Source organism: Ammospiza nelsoni, chromosome Z, assembly GCF_027579445.1.
Source record: "Ammospiza nelsoni isolate bAmmNel1 chromosome Z, bAmmNel1.pri, whole genome shotgun sequence".
NCBI lineage: Eukaryota > Metazoa > Chordata > Aves > Passeriformes > Passerellidae > Ammospiza > Ammospiza nelsoni.
In genome coordinates this window covers 58,983,342-59,005,016 of record NC_080669.1, presented here as the reverse complement: position 1 = coordinate 59,005,016, position 21,675 = coordinate 58,983,342, and positions in this window count along the sequence as shown.

Below are 21,675 nucleotides of genomic sequence, written 5' to 3'. Positions count from 1 at the left end.
AGAATCAAAATAAACCTTTCAGAACACTTCCTCTCCGCCACAACCTTTTTTTTTTTTTTCCCACTAACAATGTGAAGAAACGAAACCTAAAATTTCCACTCAGTTTACCACCTCTAAAATAGTCTTTCTTCAATTAACTTAAGGAGAGCAGTCCCTCTGGTTAATGTTAATGGAGACTTCTCCACAAGAGGAAACAACAGTTCTCTTGTGGCTGTCAATTTCGTCACAAGTAGCAGCAGCCCGGGGAAACCTGCAATCGTGAAGTCCCTCGCATTTTCCATAAGCCTTCCCACAGCTTATTGATGGGCCATGTTGACTTATGGGGTATTGTTTTAAAGATGAGCTGTTCAAAGGTGAAAGTTCTCATTATGTATTTCTAAAATAATCCCTGGGAACAGAGATATTAAACTTCTCCTGAGGGCAGAGGACTACTCTCTTTCTCTGTTCAAACTTCTCATGGGATCACAACTACTTTAACATCTGCTTACTTTACCATGAAAGAATTTGCTCGATACCAATTTGAACACTTTAATATCCCCATAGTTTCATGTGTTTTAGGGAAAAACAGTCCTTTCTCCATGGTTTACAAGAGGATTTCAGCTCCAAAAACAGGATATCTCCTCGTGCCTCCCATCTGGGACTTCTTCCTCACTGAGGACGATGACTACTTGTTGTCCTTTACATGCTTCATCTTGTTCCTTTCTCTCACTTGAGGGAGGACTGAAGTCCTGAAGGAGTTAACATGTTGCTTAGGCTCTTTAAATGGTTACCTGACCATTTAACTTCATAACTGGTGGCGAGAGCTGTGGCTGGGGCTGTGTCAGGATTGGCTTAATGGCTGGTCTTTGGTTTTTTCTGTGTTTGCTTCCAGCTGCCAGACCACTCTGCACAGGCTGCAGGGGCCTCTGGTCTCAGCCACGCTGGAGTGGGGGCCGACAGCAAGATCTTAACAGCCACAAACAGCTCTGCTCCAACCAGGGCTCCACAGCCTCCCCCCCTTCCTCCCTGGCAACTACTGGGGCCAGCCCAGCCAAAGAAGGACTCGGCATCCCCCGGACCCCCTGGCAAGGGGCCTGGCCTCCCCCAAGCAGAACCTGCCTGGCCCAGCCTAGGACCGGGCCCTGCATCCTTCCCAGGCCCAGCCAGGACCGGACCTGGCAGGCCCAGGCCATATTACCTTCTTGCTGGCTGGGAAAAAAAGAGGAAGTTCCCGGGTTTTTTCATTTTTAACACGTGTCTTTCCAAGAGGCATATCCCACTGCTCAGTTACTCAACAGACTGTCAGCTACACAAAAAGCTTTTATATCACTTCCCTAAATTTCCTCACATTCCAAACCACAACAGCCAGGAAATCTACACATTTTAAGAAATGCCTTTGAAGAAGAGGAGCTTGATTCTCAAAAAAACTACTTCCCCAGGAGACAGGGGCACCTGTCTTCCTTTGACTGCCTGTGTTTCCTTCAGTCCTTGAGGCCCCCTGCACTTGGCAGGGCAAGGATGTGAAGAGCAGCTTTGGCATCTGCCTGGGCCTGCAGAGACCAAGCCAAGCATCTGCGGCAGGGTTTGTTGCCCACCTTTGAGCACAGGTCTGAGCCGGATCCTGTTTGTCCAGCCGAGTGCCCCAAAACTCTCTTGGGGAGCTGTGAATTCAAAGGCCTTGATGCACACATTGATGCCACCTCCCCTCTCTGGTGTGTTTTAACTCTTGGCAAGATGCGTTTGCCCCGTGCTTGCTGGAAGCTGCTCAGCTCCAGAGCCAGCAGCGAGCTGGGCTGTGCTGGCCGGGCACCGTGCAGAGTCCTTCCCTGAGCCCTTGGCCGGGCTTGGTGTGTCCCGGGCTGTCTTAGACACTTGGGGCAATGGAATCCTTCCAATCAGAGGCATTTTGGGCGGGGTGGGGGTGGCCCCAGAGCACTTGGCAGCGTTTCCAAGGGACCTTGCTGACACGGCGCAGCACAGTGACCATGGAATGGCATGGAACAGGACCCTTTGTGACACGTGGTGACATGGGTGCTGGTGGTGACGAGGCAACGCCACAGTGCTCTGTGCACGTGACGGGACAGGACGTGCCAGAGCTATGCTGTGCGGAGCCCCACACAGGCGGCTCTTTCATCACTGACCCACAGCTTTTCCAAAGTGTTACTCCTGCGGCTGGCCTTGTGGCCAGACTGTGGGACTTTCTGACTCAGACCTTCCCAAGGCATCTGTCTTGCAGGTGCCCTTGAGGGCAGAGAGTAGGATGGCAGGCAGATTGTCCAGCCTGTTTAGAGGGAAAAAAAAGAAAGGCTCTGCAGCCTCCCTAGCACAGCAGCCTGAAGAGTCAGAGCAGCTCCAGCTGCTGGAGGACGGTGAGTGGCAGAGATGGGCCACAGGCTCCATCCCATCCCATCCCATCCCATCCCATCCCTGCCCCTGAGGACATGCCCATGGATAGCACTGACCAAAGGCTGGAGCTGACCCCCTGGTGGCCGTGCTCCATCTCCTGAGGCATCCCAGGGCTGTTCCTGCCCAGGCAGCGCAGGGCTGGGCCATGTTCTCTGGCCTCTCCCACAGCCCCTCAGCTCTGGCTGCACTCGCTCTTTGCCAGGTGCGGGCAAGGATGGGACACGAGAGCAGGATCCCACTCGTGGCCACTTCCACCGAGCAGCACAGGTACCTGCGGCCGTCCCCACCTGGGCCGGGCCTGCTGGCGCTGCTCGGCCTAGCGCCGCACTTGGAGCAGGCCACGGAACGTCCCTCTCTTCCTGCCCTTCCTTCTGCTGCAGATACTGCGGAGATTCCTGCACCTTCGGCGCAGAAACACCAGCGCCACAGCAAATGAGGGCATGGCCGAGCAAGACTCCAGGCCGAGCGAGCTGCAGGCAGAGCCTGATGTCAGCTCAGCGTCCTCTGAGCATGCAGCGAACTCTGTCAGGGCAATGGCTGACATGGCCATGAGTGAGGACATGGCTATCACAAACAGTGACACCGGAATGGCTCAGGGCATCTCAAAAACTGAGACCATGCCGACTTCAACTATGATTCTTGCTCCCAAACTGGATTTTTACAAGCAGAAAGGTGTTCCTTCTCAGCAGCAGGTAAGCAGACTGAGGACAGGGCAGGAGGCCTTACAGGATTGCATGGCCCCTCAAACCACAGGGCCCCCTTACCCTTTGAGGCCAGCACATTATGAGGGGGAAGGGAATCACTTCTTGGGGGAAGCTGGGGAAGTTGCTCCCTTGGACAGCATTCCATATCTTCCCTATGCCTCCTCCAGGTGCCAGCCATGGTGAGGGACATTCACAAGAGACTCGTGTCCCATGTCACTCTGGATGCTAGGCTGCGCATTAACATTCTGAACCTGGCTGAAGAACACCCTTTTGACATGGTGCTGACCCTCCTGCACTGTGCACCAACGTGTGACAGGTACAGAGCACAACTGCCTTGAGAGCTCAAGGCTCACCAGTCTTAAGAGCCTATCGCCCTGTAGAGCCTGTCCAGTGGGGTCTGCCAGACAGATGGACAGCTCCAGGACCCTCAGGGCCTGTCTGTTTCCTGAGCCTGCTGCCATGCTCTCCCCCTGCCCCTCAGGGCACTGGGGCTCGGTCACCCAGCCCCACGCAGCTGCATAGGGCATGGTGCTTTGGCTGAGATCCCTTTGACACAGAGCTCTGGTCCCACAGAGCTGCAGCCATAATATGGAGAACCATAGGAACATGGGGACCAGTGGTTGAGAAGATCCTTCCAACACTAGTGTGTGTGATGCAAAACTGGCCACTGAAGATGTCTGCTTCCGGTGGGGACAACAAGGCCATCTTTGCCCTGGCTGTGAGTTTCTGGAACTGGCCTTTGCTTGCCCACGAGTTGCCTCTCCAGCAGCTCTCCATCCCCTCCACATCCAGCAGCTCCCTGCCTCAGGTGCCAGGCTGAAAGCCTGGCTAGGGGCAAGCTCAGGGGCAACAGGCTTGGTGCTCTCCCTGTGTCTCCCCTCGGGCCCTGCAGCATGGACACCTTGGCTTGGCACTCAGTGCTGTCTTGGGGTGGTTTGTCTTTTGCAGGCAACTGTGGTGCTGTGGGTGATTGCCCAGGTTCCTGAGTGCCACAATGCAATAGTCCATCATTCTGCCTGCCTGTTTGTGGCTCTGCTCTTCCAAGTTTTTGTCACCACACAGAAGATGCCAGAGGATGTTGAGAACTTCTGGAGAGCCTGCCAGGAGGAACACCACCTTCCCATGAAGCCCAACAGGTCTCGGTCATCCTGTCCTTCCCATGCCCTTGTGGCCAGGGCCAGTGCTCCCAGTGTGACCGGGCCTTTGCTCTGTACACAGGTTTGTTGTGCAGACCATGAAAGCTCTGCTCTGCCAACTGTGGTGTGATGATAAATTGGTGGCTCTGGAGGGCAAGCGGGTCTGGGACACTCTGCTGTGTGCTGACACTCACCACTATGCAGTCGGTCTGCTGGCCAGGTGAGACCCCCTTCTCCCTGCCGCCGCCAGCATTTGTGCCCTGTGCCCGGAGTGCCCCACGCAGTCCCCGTGCTTGTGGGTGACAGGGCCTTGTCACCGAGGGGCGACCAAGCAGACCGGAATAGGCTGGGAGAGGAGGGTGCCCAGGAGCAGTTCCCTCCCAAAGCACCCACGTCCCCTTGCAGGCCGCTGGAGAAAGATCACACCTCTGGGAGTCAGTCCTGGCAGAGGTCTGCCTGCCTGGCTCAGGTCTTTGCTGCCTTTTTCCCCCTGCCAGGGAGATGTGCCGTAGCTCGACCCGCTTGTGTACCCCAATCACAATCTGCCTGCTCAAGCTGCTCGTCAGGGAGCAGCCCTGCTGGGATCTGCCTGCCCTGGCGCTCCTGGTGGAGGTGAGCCTGATGGCCAGCGCTGCCTGGCTGAGCTGCCTCCCAGCTCTCTGGCCTCTCGTAGCTGCAGCCACCTGGGACGCTGCCCACACCTGCTGCTGCTGCTGCCTGGGCCCGGCCCTGTGCGCTTCTGGGCTCCTGCCGGCCGGCTCCCCTGGCACTGCCCTGTGCCTTTCAGGTCCTCGAGTGTCTGGACTTGAACATATGTGCTCGCAGGATGCTGACAATCATGTCAAAGCACCTGCAGAGTGAATGCAGGGAGAAGTGTCACCTAGCACTCAGAGGCCTCGTGGTGCTCAGCAAGTATCCCTTGATGGTGAGAAGGGGGCAGTGCCTGAAGCCCTGCTGGCAGCATGGGGCTGGGGATTGCAGACCCTTGGGCTTGTCTGGGCTTTGGGAGCTATGGCAGTTGTTCCCATCTCTCCTGCCTCCCAGTGCAGCTGCCTGAGTGCTTCAGAACAGGCCTTTGGCTTCTAGGCCCTGTGGGAGCAGGGTGGTGTTGCAGTGACGGGGCAGTCTTGGTGTTGCAACCATTCACAGTTTCATTTCACAGCCTTGTGTTCCACACAGGCCGAAAGCATATGCAACCTGTCTCCAAAGCTGCTGGAGCTCCTGAGAGATGGAGACAGAGAGATGGTCACGATGACCCTCTCTGTGTTCATGAACGTGCTCCAGGACAAAGACATCCTGGTATCTGCAAGATGTAGCACCACCGCCCCGAAGCTGGCTGAGGCACTCGTTCCACTCTTTGAAAATGTAAGGCTCTGTGCCCCAGCCACAAGCACTGACTGGATGCTGCCCTGAAACTTTGTGCCTCTGTGGACTTTGGGCCTTTGCCCAGGTGGGCCTGGCAAAGTTGGTATTGAGGTCTCATTTTCTTTGCCACCAGGTCAACAGCCATGTGCAACTGCTCTCCATTCACCTGTTTCAAAAGGTGATGGAGCTAGTAGTGAAAAAGGGAAAAAAGCTCCTGAAGACAATTGTAAGCCAGAGCTTATTCCCACTTTTAATCTGCTTGTATGATGAGAACCAGTGTGTGGCAGAGGTGAGGACTCAGGGGCTGCTCGTGTCCCTCTGGGAAGGGGCTCAGCTGCCTCCCACCCTGGCAGCTCGTGGGCTCCAGCCTCTCCCTGACCTTGGCACAAGGGCATGGGTGCCCTGTGCCCTGGTACCACCTCTGGCTCTCTACTGCTCTGCAGGCTGCTTTCCAAACACTGCTTTGTGCAGCCCGGTACCTGAAGAGGAGGGATCTTGAGCAGCTGCTGAAGAAGGAGCAAGCATCGAAGTTCAATGATTGTCTGGTAAGGGGAGCCTGGAAGCCCCAGACGCAGCCTGGAGAAGCCCCCTGGCCATGGTGCTCACTGTGTGGGTCTGGCAGCTGTGCCCCTGCCCAGCGCCGCACCCAGGGGCACCAGCCTGCGCCCCACACACTGCTCTCTTCCCTGGCCCACGCAGGCTCTTGCGTAGGCTCATCTGGCCCTGAGCCAGGTGGCGATGGAGGGCAGCACCGCGGCTACCCGGGCAGTACCTGGCCCTCTGCCCCCGCCAGAGCCCGGCACCAGCGGCGGCCGCCCACGCCTCAGGGCTGCCCGGGGCAGAGGAGGCCAGTGCTCAGCACAGGGAGCACCCGGCCAAGGGGCAGAGCCCGCGCCAAGCCTTTCCTCTCTGCCCTCTCTGCAGCTGATAGAGGACGTGAGACCCGCACCCGAGCAACTGCACCAGGCCCTGCCGTTCCTGCGCAGCGCACGGAAGCTCCTGCGACGGTCGGCGATGAGGTTCATTGGTGAGCCACGAGCCTTGGGTCTCTTCCCTGCCATCCTGGGCTCGGCTCCAACCCCAGTGCTGCCCCGGCAGCGGGAGCCGAGCCCGGGCCGCTGCAGCCCCGCCAGCCCTCGGCGCTGCCGCCGCCCTCCCGCAGCCGTGCCCTTGGGCGGCAGCGTGCGGCAGGGGCCCGGCAGGAGCCCTGCCGGGGCAGGAGGGCGTGCGGCTGCAGGGCTGCCAGCGCCCGTGTCGGGCACATCCGTGCCGCCTGGCGCCGCCACGGGCTCTGTCTTGCCAGTGATCTTCGGCGGAAAATGACGAGTCAGCAGGAAGAGCTCCAGCTCATCCGTGAGGGTGAGTGGGGCAGCAGGGTGTCGGTAGGGGCTGGCGGGGGATCTACAATCCCTGACCCAGCTGCTGAGTGTTCTGCTCCCTGTGCGGATGAGGGGTGGCATGGGCAGAGCTCACAGAAATTTCAGGGACCCATGTGGGAGCTGCGGCCAGCATCTTCTGTCTGAGCCCATTGTCTCCTGCTCTCTTTGGGCCATGGCGAGAGCCATGGGATGCGTGGGATGGCCCTGGCAGGAGGGTCTCCTTGGGTCCCCGCAGATCCTGGCTCTGGCCATGGCTCTGTTCCTTTCTCTTTGAATCCTTCAGGCACCCAGGAAAGACAACAACCCATCCTGCTCCAACCTGCATATTCAAGCTCAGTTTTGCCAAGGAGCTGCAGAACTGAGGTCATCTTCCAAATTTAGAGAAGCAATATCCCTAGAAGAGGACCATGAGAGACACAGAAGGGGACACCTCCCCACCTCACAGTGCCACTGGAACTCCAGGCTTAGCTGATGCTGATCCCTGTCTCTGGCTCTCAGACCTTGTCCATCCACTTTCTTTCCTCCCAGCCTACTCCACCGCTATGCTTTTGTTTAATAAACAGTTTGGCTTCTTCACTTTACCTGGGTCTTTGTGGAGACAAAGCAGCACAAAACCTGAAGTCTGAGACACACAGGCCCTTGCTTGTCTTCTGTGCTGTGTTTTGTGCAGTGACACAGAGGAACAGGCTGGGGAGTCCCTGCTGCTTCAGTTGCACAGCACCATGGAGTTGAAGGTCATGCTGAGCATGCTCAAGGTACCCTGGGTTTTAGAGGAGCAAGCTTGAGGATGCTCTGAAGGCAGCTGTGAGGGATTCCACAGCACGCATCTATGGAGGGCAGAGGAGCTTGCAAGTTTTAACAGAACTTCTTGAAAGCACAGCAGTGCTCCATTCTTGAATATAAACAGGCAAAATGAGGCCAAGATATTTTAAAAAGCTTGTTTATTTAAAAGGTCTGTTTATTAAAAAGCAAGACAACTGAGGATGAGACTTCTGGGTAATCCTGGGGCATATGCAGGGTGTTTCCTTGGACATGGCTTCCCCAGAAAGACATGAGGTGCTAGGCACCTGGAGGTTTTGAAGTCTCTTAAAGATACAGGATTGGTGTGCTTTCAATCCACTGGTTGAATGGTCCTTTTCCTGGTTGCTGGTTAGTCCATAAGACAATGCACTCCTGGCCAATCATTCTGGAATTCTGAGGCTTCTGGAATTCTGAGGCTGGCTAGTCTTCCAATCATAATACGTATTAATGTTATCATCTCATTGGGTAACTTTCTAGAAAGTTCCCTCACTCAGATCTCACTACCATCCTATAGTGGGCACACATACATACTACAATACGTTTGACTCATAACTTATTTCTTCATAACTTACTACATAAATTAGGAATAACAATCTATTACATTAATTACCAATTCAGAAAAAATTACACCATTAAAAAAATTGTATCATTAACAATTAATAAACCTGCCTACAAAAGCCTACTTTATTTATAACACCTGCACAGGGACAGGAAAAGAGCAGAAGCAGAGACCATCGTAGCCTAAAAGTGAGCTTTGCATGTGCCTAAAAGCAAAAGAAGCAGCAGCAGCAGCGCAATGGCTAGGACTTGGAGGCATGACCATGACAGTGTAGGGAGCACTGTCAGAGAGTAAAATGACTTTGGCTGTGGTTCTGGAAGTTCTGTATTTCAGGGTCCCCATAACTGAGGCAGCCCCTGCCTCAGGCCCAGTCAGAAACCCAACCAAGTGAGACCAGAGGGAGGAGACCCTTCCCACCTCTCTTGGGCAGGGCTGCAAAACAGCCGCTGCATCTTCCTGCCCCCCCTCTGTTTGGGGTGTGCTGAGCCCAGAGGCGGCCAGCTTGTGTCCTGCTGTCCCAGGAGCCTTCTGGGTGGGCAGGAGAAGTGCTGCGTGCACGGCGGAGCGTCCTGGAAGGGGCTCACCAGAGCCTCCAGCGGGAGCAGGGCTCCGCTCCCTGGCTGGGAACAGCCTGGTTTTGCTGCCCTGAGCGCAGGCAGGAGCTCAGGCACGTGCAGAGGCAGCGGGCAGCTCGTGCTTGGAGGCGCCAGGGGCTGCACGCCCGAAGCGACGCGTGGAAAGAGACTCGGGGCAAGGAAGATGAGCTCCAGCTGGAGTGCCTGCGCTGCAAGGAGCACAAGCAATTCAGCCTTGCCAGTGTTTCTTAAGGGTGGGTTGGTGTTCCCCAGGAAATGTACACATTTGGGGAAGCGCCCTTGGAAGAGAGGGGCTTGATTCCCAAGGAAACTGCTTCCCCAGGAGCCCGCAGTGAGGTAGGTGCAGCTGTCTCCCTTTGACTCCCTGTGTTTCCTTCAGTCCTTGAGGCCCCTTGCACTTGGCAGAGGGGCAGGGCAAGGATGTGAAGAGCAGCTTTGGCATCTGCCTGGGCCTGCAGAGACCAAGCCAAGCATCTGCGGCAGGGTTTGTTGCCCACCTTTGAGCACAGGTCTGAGCCGGATCCTGTTTGTCCAGCCGAGTGCCCCAAAACTCTCTTGGGGAGCTGTGAATTCAAAGGCCTTTGTGCTGACGTTTTGTTTTTTGCCTTTTTTATTTCAAATCTTTTCTATATTCTTCGCACATATGTTTGTGGCTCTGTAGACTACTGTATTAATCACTAGTTTTCCCAGTAAATTTCTATGGTCTTCCTTAGCAGAAAGACAAAGCAAATTCCAGAGGTCCAAGCCACACGGGGTTCGACATCCCAGAGGTATCTTGGTTATTCCTGGGAAACAAGCTTTAGAGCATTCTTTGAGATGCATTTCAATGGACAAAGTACAGCCAGTGCCAATGGTGGGGACTCCAGAGAAGGAACTCTGGCAGAAACGCATCACCACTCATTCTCCTAATTGGTGCTTCTTATCAATTAGGCTAATTTCCTAAAACCTATATAAACATATTCATCCCTAAGGAGGTGAACTTTTGTGGACATCTTTCCAACTGCTCCAAAAACATTCAAATAAGGATCCATATTATCTTACCTTTTTAGTAAAAGTATCTCGACTTAGTGATAAAATTATTACTTTATTACTATAATTGTGCAAAATTTATAACTTATAATAATGTTATAGACAAGTATTTGCAGTTAACTATAATGTAGTTCTTTTTTAATATACACGCCTATTTTAGGGACTATATTTTACTGCTATACCCTTTGTAAAACCGTAAGTTCCTCATAAATTGAGTAGGACTCTGCGTCCTTTTACAGTTCTGTGGCTGCCAGATGTGAGCTCTCTGTGTCTTTTTCCTCACATCTTGCTCAGGGATCTGTTCAAAGGAAGGAGGCTTAAGAGCAACTTTCTTGTCAGTCATGTAGGGCTCCAGCTGATGGAAAAGGCACATCCAAATTCACTGCCTAATCTCTCAGAGGACAGGGGGACACACTTCCATGGCAGGGGATATTTAATTGTGCTCCTTCGATTGAAAACATAAGGATATGTTTTGAGATAAAATATTGGTCCTTTGATTATGTTTTTTTTTTCATTCTTTTCCTTTAAGGTACCGTTGATTATATTGGTGTTGTATAATTTAGTAGCAGGTCCTTGCCTTGGCATTTATTAGTGTGCATTTGCTATTGCATATTTATATATTTGAAATACAACGAGTGACAGATTGGTGACTGCTCCATGCAATTGTTTTTCCAGATCTTACTCTTCAGCAAGCCAACAGCAGGAATTTGTATTCGAGTTCCAGATCTGAGCAGCTGTTTGCAATGCAATTTTACATGGGAATGCCTCTAAAATACAACATAGTTGCTCTAAAAACAAAATAAACCTAATACCAAAACAAAACCAAAAAAACCATGACAAACCAAAACAAAAAAATCCCCATCAAACCAACCAACCAAAACAAAACAAAACAAAACAAAACCACCAAAAAAACCAAACAAACCCCACTCATCCAGGCCCCTGCAGTTTTCACCTTTTAAATTGACAAAAAAGATTCTTTAGAGAATGATAAAATCAAGGGGGTGGGAAGGTCTGTGGGAAGGCCCCCAGCCCGAGATGTCTCTCAGACAAGTCTCAAACAGAGCAAGTTGCCTGGAGGTGCCTCCAGGTGAGTTTTGAGCATCCCTGAGAGTGCTGATCCCACAGCCTCTCTCTGAGCATCTGTGCCCATGTGTGACTTCTTCCACTAAAATTTCTTTGTTTCACCATCTACAGGTGCCATTTCCTGTGCTCCCACCTGCCCCTGCTGCCTCTGTTCCTCAGAGCAGGGGGTGTTAGAAAGGCTGAAGATAAAAGATAGCAGGTCTTTGTGGTTTATCCAATGTCAAAATGATTGTCTGATATTGTGTTCTCAGATAAGAATGCCTGACTGAATGGTTTTTGCTTTGCTTTTTATTGGTGTATAGCTTTTCTCTGGAAGTAAATGGGTTCATTAATACAGTAGATATAATAGGAAAACAATGCATGTGAAGCCAGATAGACTGATGTCCATTTATTGTAACCCATAAAGTCAATGCAAGCCAAAAAATTAATGTAGTGCTGTGTGCCTCTTTGAGAATAATCACTATGAAATAAAATACTATGTAGTTCACCCATCCTCTGATTAAATTCCTTTAAATAAGACTGTAATATTCCTTGTAATGCCATCTGAAATTATTCAAAGAAAATAAAATTAATAACTCAAACCAACTAAATGCCTGTCTCTAGTCTTATCTGCATACACTGATTAAGTTGTTATTGCCTACCTAAGCTGTATTTAAGTCCTGCCAATTAAAATTTATTAAAAGAAATGGAAGAGAAAGTGCCAGGATTTGTTTTGCAGGTGTTGATGACATGTTGTCCCTGAAACTGGCTCCAGTGTTTCTGAAAGAAAGGGAAAAATGCCCTACCATTTCTAGGAGAACAAAAACACTATTGAAGAAGATTCTAAGCTTTCATTAAAAATAGAAAATAAGTAATTCATTTAGGAATTTACACATAATAAAGTCTTGATTTGGTTTTAAGGAAAAATCTGAAACATATTGAGAATTTTTAAAAAAAATGTTACTGATCTAGCCCAAAAATATGCCAGCATAATGTAGGAAACATCCATACAGTTTTGCTAAGACATGTACCTGTGATCCAATGACCAACGTCAACATTTGGTAATGAAAGTTTCAAGCCTTGATTGACTATTGATAAAATCTTAAAATTGCTAATGGAGTCTCAACAGATTTTGCAGCATGAGGTGAAGGACCAAAATCTGTCTATTAAAAGGAGGATAAGCTGTAAGGTTGATAAGCTGATAACCTTTACAGGAAGAATTTTAAGGTTATTAGTGAACTCTGACCTTAAAGAGAGCCCCTGTAAGAACCTACCTCTAGGAATAAAGCCAAATGCCCTCAAAATGAAATAAAGGATTTTCAGGCATCCACACAAGCCTGTGGTGAGAAAGCATGCAAAGGAAGTGGCTTTTTCATGTCATGTTTCAAACACTTGAGTGAAGGAAAATAAATACAATTGGGAGATTAAAGTTCCAAGATCTTCCCCAACAACACAGGCCAGGATAATTTTAACTGAAAGTGCTCTTCCTGCAATCTTTTATTCTCACCACCACTTCATTACAGACTCACCACTGTGATGTCTGTAGTCATCATCAGAATGAGGATGGGCTGAAGAATTTTGGAGTTTCCAAGCACAGAAAGCTGGCCTTGAGGAAGCAGGAGACATGACAGATATTTCTCTTGGATCATCTAGAGAGATTCATTCTGTCAAGGAAAATAGGAATGAGCCAATTCCTGCCTTGCATTCAGCTCTGTAGTTTCTATATTTGGGTTAACAAACTTCAACCAATATTTGGGAGTAAAACCAGATTTTCACTGCTTACTCTGTGTGCTATTTTTGCTCCCACCTGGGCAGGATGTAAATAGCACACCCTTGTGCTGACTGAGAGAAGCAGAAGGGAAATTACTGCCTCTGGAAGAACTGGAAAAATAACTAGAGCTTCTGCCTCTTCATGGTTCCAAGTAGTATTAGGTCATGCTTGGCTAATCAACTAAGTTCATCTGTTTATTGTCCTTTATTGGAAGATAATGATGTTGGTGATGCTTTAAGCTCCAGCTCCTTCACTGGCACACAGAGACTGCTCAGTTTTGAGCGCTCAGGTCTGAGTGTGATGGAATAAATTCGTTGCATCTTCCCAAGGGAGCTGATGAGGGAACTTCACACAGCATGATTTTGCCCAGAACAAGGTCTAAACAAGGGAAAAATGTTAATTTTAATTTTTCTTGATCAGTTTTGTCCTAAGCCAAGACAATAAATACTAAGGAGTAGTAAACCAAAAATTTCAGGGGCTCATTTGCCTTTGTGGGAGAGCTTAGAGCATCACCATTGGTAACTCTGTTCTCTGGATTTTTAAATTCAAGGTAGCATTTCCACACTGACAGCAGTCTTCACCAAAAGACCCCTGCTAATACTGGTTTGTTGGCAGGTGTCTATCAATCAGAGTAAAAACATGAGAGGTGTCTGCTTTATTTCCCATTAGTGGACTTTATAATGTATCTGCAGCCTTTTTGTTGTACTGGCCCTTGTAAATTTTTGTGCTAGTTATATAGCTTATCAAAACCTGTAAATGACAAGAAATAAAATGCAATCTGTTGCTGGTTTGTGCTACCAATGTTCATGAGACTGTATTTTAACTCCTCAGTTATTGCATCATTTCATATCAAAGGATCAATTTCATATGTTCTTCCTTTTCAAAGAGGCTTTCTAACAGGTGCATTTATCACAAATTACCTTTTTATATCATTAATCTGCAAACGAAAGTAATTGTCTTTAGTAAACTAAACCAACCTTGGAGAATGGAATCAGATAAAAATTAACAAGTCTTAACATAATTGTCCTCTGTCAGTCCTACTTTCCTATACATAATTAATGTGGTCAAATCTTTAAGAATGCTGAGGACAACAAATATTTAACTCCATCCTCAGCAGATTTGCCTTTTTTCCCCTTACTTTTCATTCTTCCACAGTCTGGAGGCTTTCAGTTTTCCTGCCATCGAAGATCATATTGATCTTTAGCTGTGTTTTATTCACATATATGTTCAACCCACCATTATTGATTCCTTTTTGTCAATGGTTAAATGACTGGTCCTCCACAGCCCCTCAGGGTTTGTGTCCCTCCCTGATTGTGTCTCATTTTCCTGGCATCCCTGCATCATATTTGGGAACTAAGTGAAAATCAGAATCATCTTTCTTCTGTGCTATTTGCAGGGTCGGTAATTTCTATTTCTGTTTCTAAGCTCAGTTCTCTCTCAGTTTATTTGAATTATTTCAGACACATTTTAAAATACAAAACAAAAGCACAGCTCCAAACCCCTGGATATTACAACAGCACATTTACTTACTTAGTTCCCTTTCAGCACAAAGGATATCCTTCACTCTGATATTCCTCCTATGTGATTTGGTAACAACAGCTCTTTTGAACCTTAGAAGTTGTCTTGACTGTGTTTAACCAGTTGGAAGTAAGTGAGATCTTACCACCAGATCACCAATGTGGATGTCAATGGACTTGCTCACATCTTCTCTGAGCTATAGATGTTCAACACTGAGCAGATAATCTGAGCTGAGGGTGCCCCATGCCAATATCTCAGGATTTAAAGGAAAATCCTCTGAAAATTCAGTTTTGCTGAGTTCTGTCAAGCCGTGCACAGTGTGGGGACAGAGGACTTCCAGACATTTGGCTACATAACAGCGATTGTTTCCAATTTTTAAATGTTTTGAGTCTACAATGTAGACTAAAAAGACACAACTGGCAACAGGACATCAGTGGGAGTGCCATTCATTCTGGCAGGACAAAAGTAAAACATTTCCAGTGTGTGCAGTGTGAAAGAACAAGTTTTCACACATGCCACAAAAAACGATGAGCCTGGACCAAAGTGCCACAGCACCCTGGTCACGAAGAAGGGGCGGATCTCTGTGGAAGGGAACTCTTGGGAGCAGCTTTCCTCTTGCCCTCATCTGGTGCTTCTCTTCTGAGAATCTAAGCCAGCTTTTCTTTCTCCAGGAGGCAAAAGCAGAGAGCTGACACTTGTCTGTAATAAGGATGTATTTGCACATCGTTAGGATTTAGCCAGAGAAGGATGGTGGGGCTGCCTTCTGCTGATGTTCTGTGACATGGTGTCAATACTCTGGATGCCCCAAGAGAAAGAATAAGTTTGAGCAGCATTTACTTATGGTGTCTGTCCATTGCTACAGCAGAAATTTACAGTCACTGGAAAACCCTGAGAAACCATAAAAGAAGGCACAGGTTTTCCTTTTTTTTTTTTTTTTTAATACTGGAGAAATGAGAATGATCACCTGCCACAAGCATGAACACCCACTGTAGGATTACTTTGTGAAAAATCAGTACTGGTTTATATTCAAGAACTGCTTAGTGCAAACCTTTATACTACACATAGGTCTTCTTCCAAAATGTATTTTGGAGAGCTCTGAACCCACATATCTGAAGCCCTCTTCAGCCTTTTCTCCCTCATTTCTAGACCAACTGCCTAAAGTGTGTGAAAGTTTTCCTTTTCCTTTACTTTATTGAACAGAAAAATGGCTGAAAAAAGAACATGGCGAGTGGAGTCCTTCAGAATTCATTGCAAATTTTTGCCTGCTTTGGAGATTAATTATAGCGCAGGGAGTTAGGAAACAAGGGTACCTCTACTGTAAATAGAATCTTAGTAATACATAGCTGAACAGCCTTTTTTAATAAATGAGGGATAGTTATAATCATCCCTAAAACACTTTCAACTATACGGTTAGCCAGATTTTTCTGCTTCCTAGTAGGAAAAATTTCCTCTGCTGAAATTGCTGGCATAACTTTGTGCTGTTCTGGCTGATGGCACCTGCAAATTCAGTGGAGTGACTGCTCCACATGGATCCTTATGCCCCACCAGCATCCTCGGTTGCTTAGCCATCATGCCAGAGTTAAGGTGTTTTTCTTCCATTTTGCATAGTCAACCAGAACTTTACCCCAAAAAGCGTTAGGGAATTTGTGTCCGTGAAGCATTCCATGGAGTCACACATGAAATAGTCAGCACAAGCAGCAAACACCTTGTTCGTATCTGGTTACACAACTTGTTGTTTGCCCTGAAGAAAGGGAATAATCTGTTTACTTCAGCTAGTAATCTTTCTGCTTTAGGGATATTCCTGCTTTCCTAGCAGAAAGGCAGGGCAGGTTGTCAGAGTTTAAAAAAAAAAGTCAACAAATAATTTCCTATTAACAGATTCCCGTGCCTAAAGAGCTGCCAAACCTCTGCAATCCAGTCTCTATGCAGATGCTTCCCTCAGAAATCTTATAGAACATCTTTTCTCAAACATCCTTATATTTGTGAACATCTTTTAAAGAAATAAATTTATGGACTCTGTTTTCACCCCAGTGACACTATCAGGATGCCATTATATTAAATGTCACAAGAAAAGGGGAAAAATATTTTTAAACTGAATTATTTGCATATCTAGGAATATTTTCATCATTTCAACATTTTAGAGGCTGTACAGTCCCTTATATAGGGTGTGTCAAAGTAAGTTTGTTCCTGCAGAAAAACAGAGCTGAATAAATTTTACTGGGCATTAGTAAGATTCGGTGTGTGCAGGCATTTATCCCTGATGTCTTCTGAGCAAATCAGCACAGATTCCTCATATTGCAATGCAAGCTCATGGATCTTGCCATTCATTTGCACTAAATCTTGGTTGGGTTCTATAAAAATACTATGGATTAAAAATATATATATATACTTTTTTATATAAAAATATATATGTCAAATATATAAAAAATATATTATACACAAAATACTCTAGAATATACTAGGATCATATTTGTTGAATTGGACGTTGTTATTCTATTTTTTTAGATTGTTTTAGTTGATTGGTTTAGTTGAAGTTTTTTGGTGGGATTTGTGGAATTTTCTGTTGTTTGGTTGTTCAGTTTTTTTCCTCTATGCTTCGGAATTAGTATATTTTTGCTGAAGGAAATTAAGATATGTCCATGTTTAAGTCCATTTCTTTTGAGGTATTTAATAAATGCTTGCAGTTATTAAGAATGATCAAAGGTGCTGTGCTTTGTTTAAAAATATTTAACGTCAGCTTTGACTGAGGTGTCAGATTTTTTTTTTTTCCAGTAAAAAAAATGATCAGTATGTGATTAGGGCAGTAATTAAACACAGCCTGCTATGAGTACAGTTCTTTACTAGCCCTGAAATGGAGTGGTCAAGCAGGATTTCAATGGTTGCCTTCCTCTGGAGACCTGGTTCCCATCCAGGCAGAGACTCCAGAGCACTGTGCTGACCTCAGCGCATCTCCTTGAGAGAGGAGGCTGCTCACACGCTGCTGAAATAACTTTGAAACCACAAGTTATCACTCCAGGTGAGTGATGCCTTGAGCAGACATGCTTCCTACATTTTTGTGAAGGCTGGAAAACCTGCAAGAGCTTACTGGGCAGATGACCTGCAGGTTCCTGAGGCACATAACCACATACTTCACAAGCCACAGCCCCTGTGATGAATGCTCAGTGCCCTTCTAGCAGGTGTGAGCCACCAGCCTTGACTCTCTTGTGGCACTTCCCCAAACTGAACATTTGTCACAGCAGCTCCACTCTGGCCAATAAATAACCAATTCAGTTTACTTTCCTCCACCAGCCTTGATCCCCTTCATTGGGACAGTGTTTTCTCTCAGTCCTCCCATCCTTTTTATTTCTGAACAACTGTGAGCTTTCGTCTCATTTTGAACAGCAAATGGCAATATGACTGCAGACTTCCTGACTTACTAATTCTCACATATCCAGCCAAGTTTTTCAGTGCTTCTTGGTGCTTGCTGTCCAGTGAGTAGAGAGCAGTAATCGGTAAGACCTTCCCTGCCAGACCAGGAGAGACACAGATGCTGAGCTTGCAGCTCTCACACCTGAGTGGACTCTTCCAATCTGTCAGACCGCAACACCTCATTCTTGGCATTTTAAATTACGACAGGCATCATCTGGCACAGTGTTAAATCAGTCTGTCCTGTGTGCTAGATGAATAGGAGGACAGAAAGTTAGGATTTTTCCCCTGTTTTTGATGGTAGATTATGACTAGAAGTAACGTTTTCTTGCATAATGCCAGTGACAGGATAGTACCAAGTTCAAAGTCACCCTCCAATGCAGCACTTCCAATGATTCACAGAATCTCTCCATAGTGGGAAAAAATAAAACAAACCAGAGCTCTTCAGATGGAGGCTATTTGCATATATTTAGCTTTCAGTGGTGTGATAATGTGTTTTCTTTTGTGTGTATGTGTTTATTCTCACAGTAAAACCCTGATGATCAACTTACACTGCTTTCACTGCTGTACTCAGCCCACAGTGCAGCATTCCAGCATTATAACAGCTTTCAAAAGAGGTGAAATTTGGAGTAAGCAAAGGTCATGCTTTTCTGTTCAATTGACCATTTTTTATACCTAAGTTGGACACTTTTGCATTTTCCTCTTCTGAATATGCAATCAGCAAACTAATCACTGGAATTTTATGAAAAATATGATCAGTAAGAGGGAGCAAGAGGAGACAGTGGAGCAGATTTTACTGTCTGAGTGTCAAAAGTGCAAAAGCCGAAACGATGAAAAAAATAAGAGTATGCAGTGGCGACACATTCAGACATTCCACTTCTGCTTTCCTGTGTGTTCCCAACACTGCTTTGCTGGTGAAATAATGTAAATCATGTTTTGGGATAGGCAAGTAGAGAGACAAGATGCTATATCTAGTAAAAATTTTATAATTTTTTTCAGTTTCTCTTTAGTAGAAAAACCTTGTCTCTTTTTCTCCTTGCTTGCATTTTTAATCCCACATCTCTATCTTGCTCACAGACATTAAGATCTCATTGTTAAGCAACCTTGAAGCAGTTGGGGGGTGAATGAGTCCTTAGAATAATTATGTTAGTTGACGGCAAACCAGGTAGATCTTCACAGGTGTCTTCAGTTAACTTTCCTGTGTTGTCTTTAAACCACTCAAAATAATTTTGCTGCCAAAAGTTTGGGGGTTTGTTTGGTTTCAGCACTCTCTAGAGTCCTCACATCTCGGTGAGTGCATTTAGAGCTGATGCTATATCACACACTGTCACCTTTGTCAGTGCCTAACTTCCTGGTCACACACTCTGAACTTCCGTGACATTTCCTAAGATTTTTTTGTGTAGCTAATCACCTTCCTTACAGACATTTTTTTTAAATAAATAATTTTTCTCCAAAAAATGTCTCTTTAAAAATACTTGCAGCCAAAAATTATTTGACTGCAAGTATTCTTATTTGGTGCAGTGAAATAAACTTTTGTTTGAAGAATGTTTCAAAGGAAATGTAATGTCAAATGGAGCAACAATTCTACTTTTGTTTGTGAACACTGAAGTGTCTTTGACATTGTTCATGTAATTAATTATTCAATGAAACAGGTATGTAGCGCAGTCTCATTTTCTCTCCTAACAATATATTTTCAGCTGAAGTAGGGCACAGAAAGAGTGCTACTGGGCATGCTAAGAATATGAATAAATAAAATAGCCCATACTTTGCTTTTCATGTGTGGTTAAGAGTCCCTGGGGGTAGGAAGCCTTACCTGCCACAGAGGACACAAGTGAAGAACACTGCTGTGATCCTGAGCCACGGAGCCTTGCAGAGGGATGAGTTGTGCAGCATCAGCCTGGTGTTTCTCTCCCACCTGCATGTGGCATTAATCATACCAGAACAGGGGCAAAGGGAGCTCACATCAGTCTGGAAAATCCCAATTACTGAGAAATTCCCAATTCCTGAAGGTGTCCCCTCTGCTCTATGATGCGAATGGACATGCTGCTGTTTGCTGTAGAGCCCTGAGCTGTCAGTGAGCTTGGTCAGCCCAGGATGATTCCTGCTGTTTTAATCCTCTAAAACTGCAGAGTGCAGGATTCAGCCAGTCCATATGTGAGGAAGGGGCTGCAGTGGCATTGGCTGCAGGAACAAGGGCAGACAGAGTGCAGTGAGGCTTGGGAGGAGGGCAGGGCAAGGGAGAGGACACCAGGCCAGGTTCTTCCCTCTCTTCATAGCAGTGAGTGCTGGAGCCAAATGGAAATGGAAATATAAAGCAAATATTTTTGTCAACACAAATTCAAAAGCAAGTCGGACTCTTGTAAGAGGTTGGACTAGTCTGTAGATATTTTAGTCTCCCTCCACCTCTCCACTTGCCCGCTTTCTATTTTTGCTCCTTTTAGAACCAACTTAGCAGAGGGAGACCTTTCTAATAAACAAATAATAGGAAAAAACTTCACCTGGAAATTAAATAATATTTTATAGATATAGATATAGATATTTTTATAAAATGAACCTCTTTTTTTCATTCACTGCTCTTGGAATTGCTACTTTTACAGCATCTGTATAGACAGAGGACTTCCATATCTATCTAAGTAAACATTTTGCTTTTTTATTTCCACTATATATGTCAGGGGATAAGTAGGTTACTATTTATGCAATTCATGAAAACTTCTGTTTCAAAGCTCTTTTTTATTAGATGTCTTAATCCAATTCTCTTTATTGGATTGGGAAATGAAAATAAATTCTCTTGAGCACAAATAATAAAAGGCAAAAATAAAATTGGTGCACACGCAGCTCAAGCTAATAATAAAGAATCAGCAGAATCAGTTTAAAAAATTGATTTGTCTGAAGCAGCACTTCCAAGGGCCTGAAGTTCTGTCTGCTACCAGAACTAAAGTTGTTGTTTAGAAATTTCCAATCTTCTCAGTTTGATTTACGCTTTTTGTTTGAGATTTTCTCTCCCTTGCTGAATTTTGATTCCCTTGAGATGTTCTAGAGATATGCATCTGTCTCATTCCTGGCATGTGTCAATATTTTCATTTCTCTTTCAAGACATTCCAGTTATGCATGCATTTATTTTTTGCACAAATTTATTTTTGTCTCCTGAGACATTTAGTTTCCTTGTTTTAAATACAGGGGTTTATTCACAGCTGTATAATTTAGTAGGAATGGTTAATGACAAGATAATGTCTCTATTTAGGCAATTGTGAGGAAGTTTTAAACATTTATAAAAAATGTTGGTAGAAAACCTTCAGCTTTCTGCAACTGGATTGGAAGTGGAACATGCAGGCAAATCCAAAGACTTTACCTGCAATGTGTCTGAATATTACAGTGCAAATTATCTTATTTTCTTGAAACTCTTGCTATTATATGCAAAAAGATGGAGTGCATCCAGTTTTCATTAGGCAAAAAAAAAAAAAAACAAAACAAAACAAACCAAAACCAAAAACCCAGACAAACAAACAAGCAGAAAACCCCAACACACATTTTTAATTTCCTTTCAACAGAATACTATAATCATGAATATGACCCAAAGTCTTTGCTTGGTCCCAATGGCCTCAAAGAAGCTCAGACCTGTAAAAGGGTTTGATCATGTAATTGAATCAAGGTCCTGCAAACAGGTGACTGTTGTTAACCTCACTGTGAGTGACATGCTCATGTTCTGTGAGATGTTGAATTCATTCCTGAGATCTGTGATTAATATGTATCAAAGTTTAATTACTGACAATGCTCCAGGTGTGAGCTATGGCTGAAATCCTTTTGCAGTATTTATCAGGACTATGTGAAGTAATTATAAATAATTTGAAATACTGGGCCCTGAGAGAAGAAAACTCTGAAGGATACTTAAGTGAAAACCAAATCTACAAGCATTTAAAATATTCTCACTGAAGTGCTCTGAAAGAGAATCAAATAGCTGTTTTGCT